General features: G+C 37.4%; 1 protein-coding gene across 1 annotated transcript in view; it reads left to right on the top strand.

Annotated features, from left to right (window-relative positions):
- Window positions 1–16,391, top strand: part of THSD7B (thrombospondin type 1 domain containing 7B) — a gene marked incomplete at its 3' end in the record, with an annotated part of 763,972 nt that overhangs the window by 557,116 nt on the left and 190,465 nt on the right. The gene's annotated exons all lie outside the window — the stretch shown is intronic.

Raw genomic sequence — 16,391 nt, forward strand, 5'->3', positions numbered from 1 at the left:
ACTCCGAAACTTTTAAGAAAATAGCTACACAGGCTTCTATTCCTAATTCTATTGTGTTCATTTCTGCCCTCTTAACTCCATTTTGATTAGCCTTTCTATACAGGTTGTTTAATGGAAGGGAAATCCACGCATCTGTTGTTAATTAATTTGAATAACGTATCTAGTACTGCTTGTATGTAGATACCATTTGTCATTTCAAGACTGACATCTCTAGCTGTTTTTTTTTTCCCTAAATTTTGATAAAAGACACATAACTCACTGAAAATGAAAAATTATCATACTGGCAAAAAATATTTATGTTCCAAGTCAGGGCATAGTATTAGGCGGGTCTTGTTTTTTAAGGTTACGTGGGATAAAGTGATGACCCTGGTTTCTTCCTTCAACGCAGATATAAAGCATTTTGGGAAAAAAAATGAGGCAGAGGATTGTAAAATCAACATCACAGTAGTTTGGGGAAGGGAAAAGTGGGATATGATTAATGAAAACAGGAGGGAAATAATCAGAGCAGAGAGAGTCTGAGGAGAGAAGCCTCTTCAGTATGAAGAAAGGAATAATACAGGTTGATGGTCAGGAGAAGAACTTTCAAATGAATACTCATATGAAGGTATGAAGGCTATTTGACCTTCCCTAGGGGATTTTCCAGGCATTTCAAAAGGGAAATGACTACTTAGCATTTATAGTTATAAATAATGTATGAAAATTCTTCTCTCTCCTCAACACCAGTGAAACCTAAGCCTTTATAGCACTAGCGTTAAACACTAATTTTAATATGCTAATTTTATGAACTAGGAAATTATCAAGTGACTAAAAGGACTTCATTGGAGCACAGACGCTAAAACTGTATTCTCAGTGTGTATAGACAAATGCATGGAAATGTGTCTATCAAATTTGAGAGTATGCATAAGATAAGGGTACTTGTAAGCCTGTTATGACTTAAAGAAAACTTGTTCTAAACACTTAATTGACATATAAAACTTGTAACCTTAAGAAGTAGTACATGCTGGAAATTAAGCCCAAGTTCAAGACTAATTTAGATAAATCCCATATGTGAAAACTAAGCAAGGGTGGGTTTGTCTGCAGGAGCTGTTTCTAGCTTTTGAGTTCAGGAAGGAAATTGTAGCATTCCAAAGACATGTGTTGTGATGCTCAGAAGTGAATCCTGGGATTTAATTATCAGAAATCAAATTTAGTGTAGCATATATTCTGATGTAAAGAGGTTTCAGGTATCTAGAATGTATGTGGCTTAAACTTGAATTGGAAAACTTCACCCCAATCCATACTTTACATTTTAACATAAGTTAATTGATCAAGACAGTAAATCATAAACCCTCCGTCTCACTTGTAAGTCTGTGAATGTCAAGGAAAAATGCTATTGTAAAAAATCCTAAATTTAAAGGAAATTGTCCCCAGAGCCCTTCCTTTGCTAAAGAAAGCACACTTTTACCTGTAAGTATATTTGTGGAAAGCTATCTGTGGACTTCATTATGTATTTGCTCTTATACATGGTAGAATCCCCTTTGTGCGTGTGTGTGTTGTATATTGAAATTGTTGAAGATATCCATATTTTCTTAATTCATCTGAATATAAATTGGGTTGTCAGGAATCTTCGTGCTTTAGGAAATATTCCTCAGCTTCTATTATTTATGGTAATTCTTCTTTAGAAGAGCTCACTATTTGTTTCCCTAAGCTGGAAATACGATCTAGTGAGAGTTACACCCACTGAGGCTGTTTTTTAAAGTTCAGTTTTACTACTGGCCTTAGGTTATTGGTCTCCTTTCCAATTGGTTTTTAGGTCTAGATTTATTTTTCTATTGTTGGAACCGGATTAATCCTCTCTCATCCATTCACCCATAAGTAAGAGCTTACAAAAAATGTAACCAAATTATAGCAGTAAGAGAGGTACATATCTTTAATACCTGTGCATGAGGAAAATTCAGTATATGGCATATTGAGTCTAACATACTGTTTGTAAAAAAAAAAAAAAAGAAAGAAAAGAAAGAACTTTCTTATGTGTATATATATATTATGCATATACTATGTAAATGTTAGTATACCTGCATGTACTTACTCATTCTCCTCCTTTGCGTCTCTTTAGAACATGAGGTCTTTCTGAGGGCAAAGGGTGTCTGTCTTTGTACTTTTGTAACTCATTCTAGCCCCTGGTACACCCTCCTGTGGACTGTCAAGTTATATTCATTGGATGCTTTAGCTGAAAAGAAACCTTCTCTCTGGATGAGTGTGTGGCTAGCTCCATAGAAAGAAAAGATACTTTAGAACTCTGGTCTCTTAAGCTGCGATTTGTCATTCGAATTGTCAAAACCTGTGAGCTCTTCTAGAAGAAAAAAGAACCTCCACATTATTACTGCCCAAAGAGTTTTTCATGATTTGCCTGAAAAATCCTGGGTGTCTGCATCCCCACTGAAATCTAACTCAGTGATATAAATGAAAAGGTTGGTATTACCTACACAAGCTCATAAACTGCTCTGAATCTGTTTGTGAAATCAATATTTATAATCTCTCATAAAAAAAAAACCTCCCTTTTAAACGAAAACCTATCAACATGATAGCTCTTCCTCCAGAAGTGCCAAAGTGACAGCAGTCCTTTGATGGCTTTCTGCTAAGTGGATTTGTGATGATAAATAGCTCGAGCATGCAGCTGACCCAAAGCGTTTATTTAGTTGGAAAACTGCTAAATAGTTTATTGAATTACCAGGTCAGTTGCCTGATACCCTTGACTAGGCTGTGCATAATCTAATACATAATGTATTTTAATTTTTTATAGTCTATAATGTGGTGAGTGGATTTAAGTGCACTTGTACTGTATCTTTTTGCTCTCTTCTTCCTTGTGGAGTTCTGCTTAATAGAAGATTAAATATAGGGACATTAAAGCTCCATTGGACTTACATTTCCCTTTATGAGTTCTTTACACAATTGAAGGCAAGGGAGTGCCAGGAAATTCTATGTTGTTCATGTGTTGCACATTTGTGTGTCCCATGTACTGGAATAAAAATCTGGCAGTGAGATTCATTCTCTGTGCTTTTTAAAATGCATCTATTTAAACACAATTTTGAAAGAGTTTTGATTGTGCTTGCAACTGAACGAGTGGATATAAATTAAATATATGGGTTTTCTAGAAACACCTGCTCTTTTAAAGGTGTGTCTTCTCTACAAAGAGAAGTGGCCTGAATTTGGAAATAACGAGTATAGTGCTTTTTCTTTTCCATAGCAGGGTAATACTATTTTAAAGAATACTTTCTTTCCAAAGATAAACAGGTATATTTTCGCAAGATCATTTCTCCCTTATAAGGTGGCTTTGGATGAGAAAATTTTCTATAGAGAAGTATCTTATGCTCATTTTGATACTGCTTCATTAATTATTAATAGCAGTTTAGGATGTGGAAAGAGGATAACTGTCATTCAAACTGAATGTTTGTTTACCCGGAACAATATGGCTCACTTAAAGTTTAATTTGGGGCTTCCCTGGTGGCGCAGTGGTTGACGGAGCCTGTGCTCCGCAGCGGGAGAGGCCACAACGGTGAGAGGCCCGCGTACCGCAAAAAAAAAAAAAAAAAAAAAAAAAAAGTTTAATTTGATTTAACCAATTTTGGCCTCTTGCTTCTTTTGGACCTGCCCGACTTCCACTCGTCCTAACCTAGTCCAAATCATTCCTGGCAGAGTCCTGCTCACCTTGGACTTAGCACTTTGGCAGGAGCTCCAGACCATAATGGAGCTAGAGGTCATCATCTTGGGCGTTAATACGGAAAGCCCACAGTCATCCATGATGAAGCACATTCAGGTGTACCGTTCTTGTGTCGGGAAGTAGGGGTTGGTGCCTGCACCTTTGAGAAGAACTTGTTCTAATTATGAAATATCATATGTCATAAAATTAAGAGATGCAGAGTGATTTATTCTTCAGGGTTACTTGGGAAGATTTAATAAAGGCAGATACTCCTAAAACGTTTTACTTCTCGCCAACATACTAATCATGATAGCAAATTATTATACTGATTATTATATACCACACCCCATCTCAGAGGCAGAGTGAAATGACTTCTAAAGGCTGGTGTTCATCCATTCATACCCTTTATGCCTGTCTGCCAACGCAAACACCGTGCTCTCAAGTTGTGACATTGCACTAACTGAGCTGCGTAGAGCCTGCAGGAGAGGCAGTTTTTCTTTTTTGTTCCTGCCCTGTCACCATTTCCAAGCAAACAAATTATGTTTTCTTCTCAAGAGATTCCTCTCCGCCACACCTGTGTCTACACATACCCTATTCTTGATCATAGGACTACCCCTCATGCTTGTTGAAATCTTTTGCAACTTTGATCATTTTTCCTGAGAACTACCAGAGTCACTCATGAGAACCAATTTTCCTCTACCTGTTGTCCACTCTCTCTTGTCTTTTACTGTGTTTTTTTTTATACTGGGTATTGCTACTCTGCACATATTCAAATTCATTTTTAGTTGTTATGCAAGAGGTACCTCTAGAACGTTCTCTACTAAGCTGGCTTGGCAAATTTCCCTAATGCTGTCCCTAGGCAGGGTTTCCAGGATTGGCAGGAGACAGCTATAAAATTGTGAAACAGGCAAATTTTGTCTTTGGACAAAATTGTCTGTCATACCTCATATTATCCCTAGCCTCTGAACTCCTGAAGTTCTGAAATGTTATATTAGATAACATCAGCCTCAGCAGGAAATCACATCATATGTATTGGAAATTTTGCAAAACTATCTTCTTAACCAGGCACTTCAAGTAGAAGTGTTTATGTACTTTTCTAGAAAAAAATATTGACAGAACCTACTTTTCAGATCTTTCCTGAATAATCCTGTCTTTTAACCTTTGAATGCAAAATGGAAACTTCCTTCCTCCTCTCATGCATTAAAAAAATAGGGCTCTGACTTTAACCACAAGCATTTAGAATGTTAAACCATGTATTGATGGGAGCGTAGCGCCTTCTAAAAATAACTTGCTTAAGACTCCTTTAAAAGAAAGATTCTAAATGGCATGTTCATTCTCTAAATCTTTTTTTATTGAGATATAATTGACATATAACACTGTGTATGTTTAAGATGTATACTGTGTGGATTTTTATACATTTATATATTGTAATATGAGTACCACCATAGCATTAGTTAAAACACCTCTCACATCACATAATCATCATTTCCTTTTTGTGGTGATAATAATTAAGACCTAGTCTCTTAGCCGCTTGGAAATTTATAATACAGTATTGTTGACTATAATCGCTACGCTGTGCGTTAGATCTCCAGGACTTATTTATCTACTAATTGCAAGTTTATACCCTTTAGATTTTTCAAGCTTTATCCCACTGTTAAATTACCAGAAAGCAAGTTACCTAGGTCCTGACTAGGTCCTGTGATAGATCCCTGCAGAAAAGCACTTGTTGAATCATGATTTAATTTTTCTGTATGACTTAAGAGTCCACATAAAAAGAGTCTCCTTCAGAAGCTTATCTAAATCTTTTGGGATATAAAGTATTGCTTCATAACCTTTACTGATCATAAGAGTAGAAAAATCACCATATGCGTGGGGGAAAAATTGGTATAAAAACAGTTTCCCAGGCTCCTGCTCTGAGTCAGTTCAGAGTAAGTTCAGGAAAGTGTATTTGTTAACAAAGCTTTGTCTTTGCTCCTTTTTCTGATCAGGCAAATTGAGGAACACTGCTGATTTGAGAGTCTTGTCACTGAGGCTACCATTTTTGCTGAAGTCAGCTCTGGAAAAGAATTTATCTGCAGTTGACTTAACCTGCCCTTACCAATATCAACGATGAATACAACCACTAGTTCTTTGCTACTCAAAGCAAATCTGGGAGGAACCTCCCATTTTATAGAGGAGGAGACTAAGGCTTAGAGGGCTGTAATTACTTGACCAACTTTACCCACTGATGTGTATAATGGGTTAAGAGTCATTCAGGTCTGAGGTCAAATGCTACCCTGCCATCTTCTAGCTGTGAGAACATGAGAAAATTATTTAACCTTATTGAGTCTCAGTTTCATGTTCTGTCAAATGGGTATAACGATAACAACTACCTTATAAAATTATTGTGTTAATTAATATAAAATGAAAATAATGTTGTTTGGCAAATAGTTAAGTACTTGATAAATGTTAGGATTATGTTTCTGTGGTCTCTAACACATAATTTCTGTTTCCAGTTCAGTTTGTTTTCATCTATATTACCTTTTAGACCTAAGTTATACAGATTGCTTTTCTTTTCATATTTAGCTACTGCAATATTTGAAGTCAAATATTTTAGATGTAATCACTCAGCTTATATATATAGGAAAAGCTACTGTCACTGCTTCCTGTATGGGAAGTCTGCTTTATTTTATTTCTAAATATCTTATTTGGCATTGCATTTTTTTTCCAGGTGGCAAAAAGGGATGTAACTGTTTACATATTTATAACTAATTTTCTATCAACTTGTGATTCTTTGGATATAAATGTTTTTATTAAGGTGTGTAACAGAAAGATACACAAATCATTAGGGGTAGAGCTCTATGACTTCTCACAAATCGAATCTTCCCATTCAATTACTACCCACATCAAGAAATAATACTTTATCTCACGTGCCTCCTTTTGAGCTCCAGCTCCTTCTCTACCACCTTCCTCTCACCAAATAGAACTACTCTTCAGACTTCTAACAGATAAATTCGTTTTATCATTTTGAAAAAACCTTTACATAAATGGATTCTGCACTGTAATCTTTTGTGTCTGCCTTTTTCTCCTCTGCATGCTGTTTGTGAGATTTATCCATGTTGCGATGTAGAGCAATATTTTGTTCATTTCCATTGCTTTATGTTGTGTCCTTGTATATATCACATTATTAGATGATATATACAACATTTTGTCTGTTCTCATTAATGGATGGACGTTTGGGTTGTTTCCAATTTGGGGTTATTACAAATAACCCTGCTGCAGCCATTCTTGTATGTGTCTTTGGTGCTCACATGTGTGCATTTCTGTTGCATACAGACCTAAGAGTTGAATTCCTAGGTCATAGGCTATGCATATATTCAACTTCAATAGATAATTGGCATTTCATTTTCACTTGTAAACTATCACAGATCTTTCTAAACATAGCTAGTACATAATTCTAGATAATGACTTGAAATGTGACCTGTCTGACACCATGAAAAGAGGTGTAAAAGCCATACGGATGCATTAAATGTTTATTTTTATTTTATGTTTACAGTCAGGGACCATCTGTACCGTATTCTGTCTCCCTGACCACCCTCACTCCTTCCATTCACACTTACTTAGCTCTACTTTTCCTACTATATGATTTCCTCATTTACTCTTGCTTTTATTTTTTGGCTGTCTCTCCACACACACCCCCAAAACAGATATACTGGCCAGTTCTCGTTGAGCACCTTGAAAGCTGACAATAGTGTTGTCTTAGGTTGGATTCTCCCAGAAGCAGAGCCTGAGATAGGATTCAAGAGCAAGAATTGTGTTTATCAAGTGCAGGGCACACCATTAGGGTAGAATAAGAAGTGTCACAGGGAAGGGAAGAAACAATATGGTACCTGTGTTACGAAGCCAGGTACCATAGTGGCCACTGAAGCCTAAGCTGTGGAAGCCTAAACTCTGGGAGACTGTGCAGAACACATGGTTTGATCAGACCCCAAGAGCCAGGAAACTGGATTATTTGTATGGAAATTTCTGTTGAGGAGAATGTTCAGTCTGTGCACTTTGGGCTAAGCATAGGCAGTCTTCTATTTTGGAAAAAGCTCATAGGCACAGAGATCCAGATACTGGCAGCTGTAATTTAACCAGGGAACAGTGAAAGGTTGCTACTGGTGTCATCCCTCTGTGATTTACAGTACCAAGATGCATTGAAGTTGCTTGGTTAGTATTTTTTGTTTTTTTAACTGGGGTTATATGTAGTCTGTATAATCCATGTCATAACCAGAAGTCCACTTTTTTCCAATAAAATTATACTTTACTACAGCCCAGTGGCCGGTGGAATGTGTATTTTGAGTAGTTTGCATTTGGGGTAAAACTAGATTTATCTTTATCTGGCTGTGCAGTCTTATCTGTTCTCTCTTGAAACTGGTCCCATGCCCTTTTTGGATGCTGGACCAAGGTGATGGGAAAGAGGAAATCTGGGTACGGAGACCAAACCACGTCCCGATTCATGAGCTGGAAATAAGATAATTCAACGGGCTTCAGAACCACCCTACATATATCCTCCTTTTTTCCTTTAGGTGCTGTACAGCATATTATATCCCTTTCTCTATGGCTACTACCAAATACTGTTTTGTTGGCCTGAAAATAGATATAAGAGGAGGCAGAGCAGGCTGGGACTGGCATGTGAGACTTAGGCAGCATTCTCCATGCATGAGAAAAGAGTATCTGTCTGAACACAACTAAGGAGTTCCAGGACAATCATAGTTCAGGTTAGGAAGAAACCTAAAAGTATCTAGTCTCCCAGTTCTCAGTCATGGCTGCCCATTTGATTTACTAGAGAGAAGTGTTACATTCCCTACCTCCCCACCCAGACCAACTAAATCAGAATTTTTGCTGATGGTATCCAACAATCTTTTTTAAAATCCTCAGGTGATTCTGATGTGCAGCTAGGGCTGAGAACTGTTGAATGCAGCATCTTGCAAATGAGGTAACTGGAGCTCAGGGAGGTGACTTGACACCTAATTACCACCTAGAACGGGGACCCTGCCTGTCTGTCGTTCCTTTCCTATCTGAGCACCTCTTCCATCCGAATGAACACAAGTGCAATAAGAAATGTCAGTGATGGGAATGTGCTCTATCCCTGTGTTATTCACTTAGGGAAACAAGTAGGGGGCCCTCTGACCTCATCCTGCAACATCCTCCCCCCTCACCTCTCTGCCCACTAAAGGCAAATGGCCTTTACCATGAGCAGGGGACCTCTTTTGGAAGATGATTTAACTGATCATAAGCCCTCCAACAACTTCCTTTTCCTGTATGAGGGAACTTACCTGGTGGCTGTGCAAATACCCCTGAAAAGGTGGATAAATATACTGCATGGATCCGTGGTTTGGAGTGGTATGATACGGTAGTGGATGTATTTTTCTTTGTGTTATTCAACAAATCTCACATGTATGTCCTCATGCTGTATAATTAGGGACATTGGGGGGAGACATAAATTTAATGTGGCAGGTAAATTATGTGAGTGTATGACATGGACTTCTAAGCAACAGTAATTTATTAATGAGCTTTGGTAGCTTTCAAAAAGAGAAGAGGTAAAAACAAAATTGAATTTAGGGTAATTGTAAATGTTTTGGAAGACAACTGTAATTCTCTGCATCTGTGCCATTATTCATTCATCCAGCCAACACTTCTAAGAATGAATGATGTGCCAGGAGGAGTTACCGAAGCTCGTTTCAACGCCACTCCTCCGAGAGTTTCCACTGGGAACTTGCATTCCCGGAAACTTGAGTGAAGGATTGGGTAGGTTGAAAGTATTAATGGTACCTCGTATAACAAGAAACACAGTGATCATGTGGGCTCCAGGGTTGGTTGGTCCTGTCAGCAGTGTCATCAAGGACATAGTTTTTTTCAGTCTCTGCTTTGCCGTCATCAGTGTTGGCATGAAGCCAACTGAAGAATGAAGGATGCAACTCAGGGTGTTAGCACAATCAGCAGTGCCAGGCATAGCCTCCTGGTGCAGCGATGACCAAAAGAGTAAGAGAGTGTCTCTCTTTTGGGAATCCTAGGAACAGTACGGTTTTCCCAGAACTTCCCCCACTCCCGGGAAGGACTTCACCTCACACCTCAATGACTGAAGTTGGATTTTGTGTCCATTCCTAAACTAATCTCTGGAAGGAGTCATGGGATAAACTTGTTAGCTCAAACAAGTATTTTCCAACCAAAACTTTTCTAAACTTCATGACATATAAAACTTTAATATTCATCTGGCAAAGTGGAAAATGTATTCAAAGCTACTTATGTCAGGAGTGACTGGTCTGTGACCCTAGTCTCCATGGGATGGTCCTAGCAATGTCTCAGGCTCCCCTGAAATCCACGTAGGAGACCCTGGTATGGTAGGGCCCTGCTTCTCGAAATTTCATGTGCATATGAATTACATAACAGAGCTTGCTAAAATGCAGACTCTGATTCAGTAGGTCTGCGGGGACAGACAAAGAGACTGTAATTTTAACAAGCTTCCAGGTGGTGGCAAAATTGCTGGTATACACATTATTCCTTGAGATGCTAACGTGTACCAGCTGGGAGCTCTCTCCTAGACATTACCTGGGGTGGAATGCATGTTGAAGAGTGAATGAAAATATCCATTATATACTCTTTTTTTTTAATTTTGGAAAATTTATTAATTTTATGTATGTGAAAAAAATGCATTGATAACCTCATGCTCTTCAAATAATTACAGTAAATATATGGAAATGAATATGAAGTCTCAATTCTTATTTCTTATTATTTCTTTATAATCTATGCACATACATACACATTTTCCTAATGGAAGCAACCTAAATGTCCACTATATACTCTTAATTTTAACTCTTCTTGGCATTCAATTTGATGAGTATAATTAGTTTTAAGTAACATTTTCAGCCTTATATCAAGGTGGAAAAATTAAGTAGTGTTTTTAATTGAATATCTGAAAGTCTATTGTGTTAAGAAATATGACCTAAAACTTTCCCTATGAGGATATGAATTGCCTCGACTAGGGCTCTTCCGTGACACTTTCTTTTTTTTTTTTGATAAGGACATCGCTCCATTTTGCAAGTTATTTGGCATAACCAACCTACCAGTGCCTCACTGTAAATGATAAACAAGCAGACTTAAATATCAGATAAGTAATACATTCATACACCATGTGTCTCTCCTGTTTTCTCTACTCTATGTAGCCCATGCAACATTTTCTTGGGTTATTTATCAATAATTTAAGTCATATTGGAATTATGCATGTACTGGGGAGGGCTCAACAACATTAATGAAGGAAGCCAAGTCTAATATCTCCTTTGGATTTCTCCAGAGTGTTTCGATCCAAGTAAACCTTCTATAGACTATTCAGTGTTGCAGCGCCATTTGGTTTTGTGGGTAACAATAGCAGATGGCAGGAATAAGTAGAGCTGAATATCATTTTGTATGAAGGTGAAATAAGAGCTCATATTTATGGAAAAGAAATCTCAGTGAAATTGTTCATTTAAAGAGATTTTTAGATTTAGATTTAGATATATAGCTGCTAGAAAACATTTTAACAGACCCTGAGGGATGATACGTTCAGAATAGGTACAGGTGGAATCTTAGAAAATACAAAACAATGAGACATCAGACACTTAGAGCGTGGTTTCGTATGTACATACCCATGTAGTTATCTGTAATGTTCTTCTTATTTGTGTGTCTGTCCTAGTTCATGCTGAGACTTTTAGGCTGCTAGAAGGTAAACATCTTGTTTTCTACTGCCATCATAATTCTTCCAAGGACTGAGCACTCACAACCATGTCAGTAAATTCCATGTGCTCCCCTAACAATTAAAAAAAGAAGGAAAGAAAAATATTTTAGAGGCAAATGGATTTTTTATATGTGTATAGAATTTCTGACATGATGAAAGTGTAATATTCTTTGCTCTGAGTAAATTATGAGTCATTGGAGAATAGGCCAAGGGCTGTAGGCTTAATGTTTGTTTCTACCCAGCATACATATTTTGACATCTAATTCCCAATGTGATAGCATTTGGAGATGGGGCCTTTGGAAGGTGATTAGATCATGAGGGTGGAACTCTCATGAATGGAATTAGTGCCCTTATAAAAGACACCCCAGAGAGCTGCCTAAACCCTTTCTCCAAGTGAGGAAACAGAAGAGATGGCTGTCTGTGGACCAGGAAGTAGGCTCTCACCAGACACTGAACTTGCCACCACCTTGATCTTGGACTTCCCAGCCCCCAAAACTGTGAGACATAAGTCTCTGTTGTTTATAAGCCACCCAGCCTATGGTATTTCTGTTATAGAAGCCCTAACTAAACTATTTCGATACTTTATGTTCAGATTCCATTTTTAGCCTTATTATTTACTGCCCTTATGGATTCAGTACGGTGTTTGAATTTATCACTCAGAACTCGCAATTAGACAAGCAGAATCAAGCCCTGGGATCTAGAGTAAGAAGCAAAGTTTAATTTAGTCATTTTGCTGTATCAGAATGGTTCATTCTCCTCTTTTTGGTTAAAAGAGATTGCAGCTTTTTGTTAAAATCTGAATTGCTAACTGTGTCCACTTTTTAAAACATGGTGATTTTTCTACGTGTAATCACTGAAGCCATGTCTATATGAAGCTGAAACAAATGACAAGTTCAGTCAAGTCAAGGGAAAAGAATCCATGAAAATGGAACATTTGGTGACCTCAATATAAACCTATCTGCATTCTGTTTTTTTTTTTTTTTCTCCTTGGAATTTTAAGCATTGGAATTAAAACCCTCTATGTCTAGGAAATCAAACCAGAAGGATAATTGAGTTAAAATGCTGAATAATTCTGGGGGAACAATTGGTCAAGTTAGCTATTTAATGCTATAGCAAAGAACTAAGAGAGAGGAACTGAAACAGCTTTGGAATGTAAAAGTGAAATATGGACATCTTGAACTCAATATATGATAGTCTTTGCATGAGTTATTGCCTGTCATTTGAAATGCACATTAATCAAAACTATAGAAAAATCTGTTCTGGCTTATTACTTAATTAAAAGTAAGTTATGAGCATTTTCAATCTTTATGTAATTTGTATCTTTTTACAAGTCATGAATTTCCCATAATTCTGTTGGCCTTAATCATCAAAAAAACTATTGCTGTGCTTACGTACAATCGCTGTACATTTTTTTCTACTTTCTAGCAGATGCTACAAAAGAAGCTCTCACAGCTGGTGAAAATTGACATTCAAAAGTATAAAACATGACAGTGGAAAGATTAATTTTCTGTACTCAATGCCCTTGATTGGTGAAAACGTTAAGCTTTCTTCACATTAAGGCCAGTGGTTTCATTGTGTGGTTGGCAGTGGGCAGATGATAACGTTCTGCTCTATTTTACTTTATGATGAACCAAAGTGGACCAGTTGTTTTTCTAATGAGTTTGTAAGAGATGCTTCAATGCTGACTCATTAGCTGCATCCCTTGGACTGCTATGATGGGGAAGTGAAAAGCAGTTTTAACAACTTGCTAAAATTATCACCATTAGAGTGAATGAATCACTAAAATATATATGCCAGATGTTTAAAATGGTTAGATTTGGGAGAAAACATACAATTAATTTACATTTTAGTGCTAAGTACAAATTTTAATTTATTCTGACTAACTACTTTATAGCCCATCCAGAATAACATTTGAAGGAGTTATGGAAAGGCTGTAAACGAAGTCATAATCAAGAGATAACACTTGATTGGCATAGAAGCAGAAGAGTTTTTGCTCAGAGGGGTTCAGGTTTCACTTGCCCAGAATCTGTTACTGAATAACAGGCTTGGAATCGATATGGGAAGCAGGTTAATCCACTTAATTACAATTTGTGCCAAAGTTTAATCCCTCCACAGACCAAGTAAATTGTTCTAACTTATATGCACATTCTTTATCCTTGCTGCAGTAAAGGCACCATGCAAAAGCATAAACAGATTTCTTGATAAGACTCATTATAAAGGAGACTGGCTAGGTGAAAATTGATGGCTGAACTCCAGAACATTTTTTCATAGATGAAAAAACATTCGAAAGTATGAATGCTGTTGAGATAATGTGTTCAGTGGTCCTAATATAATGCCTGGCTTTGTACTGGGCATTCTCTAAGTAGTAGCTGTTATTAGTCACATCATTATTAATCATGAGTCTGGTGAGGATTCTGGGAGAAAGTCTTTGGAAACCCCACCATATTACAAACTTTCTTCAAGCCCAGACTTTCTAATCTGGTGGTCTGTTGGCAAGCTCTAGATGCCAGAGTGTTATGTGGACTGTTCAGTGTTTGCTACCAGGTGTTAATACTTTTGATTAGTTGTCAAGACTTTTAAAATAGAAAAATTTGCATGAAAATTTGGATTTCTGAAATCTTTTTTAAAATCAGAATATCTAGCCAGTTTCAGCTGAATCTGAGAATGCCTGTCCTCTTCAAACAGACTCTATCAGTATAATGACTACCTTCCTTCTCTCTCCCCACAGTGCTCCCCTACACCTAGGCCAAGCATCAGTAGCCAGGTTCATCTCTAAATATCTGTGAGCTGGGGAGAGAAGACAAAAAGACACCCACATTTCCTCTGTTTCCATAATTAAGTTACAAACCAAGGCAGAGAACTGTTCTTTAAAACATGTTTTATCATCCGACCTTACCAAATATACCTTCATCACAGCCCAGAAGGCTAAGTTCAGATTTGAGATTCTCACAAATCTGAGGTGGAATGTGATGCCATTGGGAGATCCAATTTTCAGCCTGTGCTTTGTGCTTCTGGGCTGGCAGCCTCGACTCTGTCCAGACAGCCTAGTTCCTCGGACAAGCTGCAGATAGACACCCCATGCCCAGGCCTAGGGATCCTCACGTGGGGATGCAGCCCCACTCCTCAGGAGGACAGATCTGGGGCATGAAGGCGGCTCAGACTCATTTGGCAGAGAATTCTGGGGTCCAGGGTTTGTGGAATGTGATCTAACAGACTAGAAGGAGGCAGAGAGAAGGCTGCCGGGGGCCTGTCTCCGCAGGCTCTTCACCCATCCGGAAGGGGTACAGCTGGAGGAGGGCAGAGAAGCTTTCTCTGTGCTGAGGGGAGAGCCAAAAGGCAGTACCGTCAGTGACCATTTATGATGAGACTGGCACTACTGCTTTCTTAGGGTACCTTTAAGATGACAACGTTAATTTTGGAATTCAAGTCTCTATCATAAAACAACATAAATGATAGAAAAATAACTTAGAGAGTTTCAAGAAAATGGAAAGGGCTTAGTTTTCAGATGGAGATTACTCATATCATATGCCTTGTATTTGCCTGCAGGTGTTTGAGTTTGAGGCCCTTGGTTTAATCATCTTCTTCCTACCTAGGCTGTAGTGTCTTGCTTATGATATAGTGGCTGCTAACGATTATTAATTGCTTGTTACGATGCCAGAGTGTGAGATTTGTGGAACACTTACTAATTATTTCAGTCGAAGTAAGAAAGAAATTAGGAGAGGTTCATCTAAAATGCCTTTTAGGAAAGTGCCCTTAAACCAGTGATTCTCAGCTTTTCTGGTTTTAGTAACCTTTAGACTCTTAAGAAGGAATGAGGATCTCAAAGAGCTTTTGTTTATATGGGTTGTGTCTTCTTATGTTTACTGTTCTCTAAATTTAAAATAAGATACTGAAAAAGTATTATTTTATTTAGAAGTAATTAAAATGAAATCCCTTACATGCTAACATTTATTAAAAATAACTATATTTCAAAGCAAATAGTTGTAAAAAGAGGCACTGTTTTAGATTTTTGCAAATTTCTTTGCTATCTGGCATCACAGAATTTAGCTGAATTCTCAATCTGCTTCTGCATTCAGCCTTTTGTAATAGGTTGCTTTAGTGAAGTATATGAAGAAATTCCAGACTTAACGCAGATATGCAGATAGAAAAAGGAAAAGTATTTTAGTAGACCTTTCTTAGGTAACTTTGGATAGTGTTTGATAATATACACAAACCTGACAGGCGGTAGTTTTTTTTGAAGTTTAATTGCAGTGTGAAATCTGAAATCATAGCAATCCACTTTTTCTACTCTGTTACATTAAAATCCATTGGGCTACCTGGCACTTTGAATAAATCTTTAATCCATGCATGATTTTGTAACATCATGCATGGGTCATTTGGAATTTATTTGTCTATTGAGTTATTCTGAAATGTTGACCTATTTCACTACATAGTATCAAAAATTCATATTTATTAATATCACCACTTATCAGAAAAGTCTTTAAGTATTGGGAAGCTCCCAAGCTTATGGTGACAGAATCAAGTTTTCCAGAATTTTAATTTCACTTAACAGCTTGAATTTTATCATTGCAAACAAATACACTTAGCTGTTTTACTTAAAATGACAGACTCCACTTATTGAGAAATTGTCTGCTAAATATTAACGTCTCTCTATATAACCAGAGTTTGTCTGCAAAACATTCTTTTTAAGTAAAAGTGTTATTCTATGGTCAAAGGAACTAGTTCAGCCTGTGCCTCAGTCTCACAAGTGTGTTTTCTCGACAGAACCAGCAGAATTCAGTATGCAGTAGAAGTGCTTCACGCATTTAAAATTAGGCAGAATATTATAAAGATGTGTAATCAGTGTGTAGTGGTGAGGAATACAATGACAACTAGTACAGTTTTGTGCCACTCCTTGGTTCATTTTAGGGACCAGCATTTTTACCCACCGTTGCTTTTGAATTGTTACAAATGTCTTAAGAGTTTTAAAACATGACA

This window comes from Leucopleurus acutus (genome assembly GCF_964270905.1).
Source record: "Leucopleurus acutus genome assembly, chromosome: 6".
In the NCBI taxonomy this organism is placed as follows: domain Eukaryota; kingdom Metazoa; phylum Chordata; class Mammalia; order Artiodactyla; family Delphinidae; genus Leucopleurus; species Leucopleurus acutus.